The sequence below is a fragment of the Miniopterus schreibersii genome (genome assembly GCF_964146895.1).
Source record: "Miniopterus schreibersii genome assembly, chromosome: 1".
NCBI lineage: Eukaryota > Metazoa > Chordata > Mammalia > Chiroptera > Miniopteridae > Miniopterus > Miniopterus schreibersii.
Window position 1 is genome coordinate 76,028,422 of NC_138101.1, and position 1,263 is coordinate 76,029,684.

The 1,263-nt window shown below is 52.3% G+C and overlaps 1 pseudogene across 1 annotated transcript; it reads left to right on the top strand.

Moving 5' to 3' along the window:
* Positions 1 to 517: 517 nt before the first annotated feature.
* On the top strand, positions 518 to 1,039 carry LOC308566482 (suppressor of cytokine signaling 2 pseudogene; annotated as a pseudogene). Its single transcript has one exon. The product of its transcript is annotated as a suppressor of cytokine signaling 2 pseudogene (transcript).
* Positions 1,040 to 1,263: the final 224 nt, after the last annotated feature.

Genomic DNA, 1,263 nt, shown 5'->3' on the forward strand with positions numbered 1-1,263 from the left:
ATTTGTGGAGTGCTGACTAGCCTCAGGCTCTGTAACCTGATGTATCTAATTTCACTTAGCCCTCCTAGTAACTCTTTTAAATTGGGAGCGGGAGGGGCCTTTCCGAGGACCTCCAGTCTCTCCAGCATGCCCTGCTTGCAAAATGCACACTAGGAGACCGTGCCTGCGGGGACTTTGCCATCTGTCCACCAGGACCTGGGGAGGAAGCACCAGCAGCTCCTACCTTCTCTCCCTCCTCTACGATTTTGCATACAACGCAGGGACATGTTTTGGGGTTCCCACTGACTTCCCAGAGGGACGGAAGGACATGTGCCCTTCTCTGACCCCAGCTTAGGCAGCCACCTGTGTTGGCTGCAGTGACCCTTTGCCCATGACCCTGCAGTACCTCAAGCCCTCAGGGAATGATGTGGAAGGGATGTGGAGCCAGTGGGGGACCGTGGGGTGCACGCAGGAGCCAGCCCAGGTGGCGAAGGCCTAGTAGGAGAAGCTCAGTCAAACAAGCTGATACTGGGGAAGTATGGCTGTTAATGAAGCCAAAGAGAAATCAAAAGAGGCACCAGAAGGAACTTTCTTGATTAGAGATAGTTCGCATTCAGACTACCTACTAACAACATCTGTTAAAACATCAGCTGGACCGACTAATCCGCATGTCGGATATCAAGATGGGAAGTGCAGATTGGACTTCATCATATGTGTCAAGTCCAAGCTTAAGCAGTTTGACAGTGTGGTTCATCTGATCGACTCCTATGTTCAGATGTACAAAGATGGGTGGACGGGCCCGGGAGCCCCAGGAGCGCACAGTCCGCGGTTATCTGGCCCATCCGCTCTGGCGTCTGCGCCCCTGTGGCAGCAGCCTGCAGATGCACCATCGAGGGCACCGCTGCCAGCAGCCTGCAGATGCACCATCGAGGGCACCGCTGCCATATGCACGGCCTTGCCAACAAGACCGAAAGATTACTTGGAAGAATACAAACTGCAGGCAGACGTGTTTCTCTTGTTCTCAACATGCCTCCTGCAGAGTATCTCTGAATGCCCGTAGGTAGGAGAACCCAAACTTGAGTGACTGCTCTGGGTAACTGTAGGGAATTCTGAGGACAGCTGAACCAATCTAACCTGCCTGTGGGAGGTCAGGTTCCCTCACATATGTTCACCTTCCTAAGGCTAAGGCCAGTTGATCCTTTTGAGTCAAAAATTAAACATCCCAAGTAAAGGCTGAAGTAACGTTTTTGTCAGAGTGCGTTGCCTTTCTGAGGTTACTTTCTT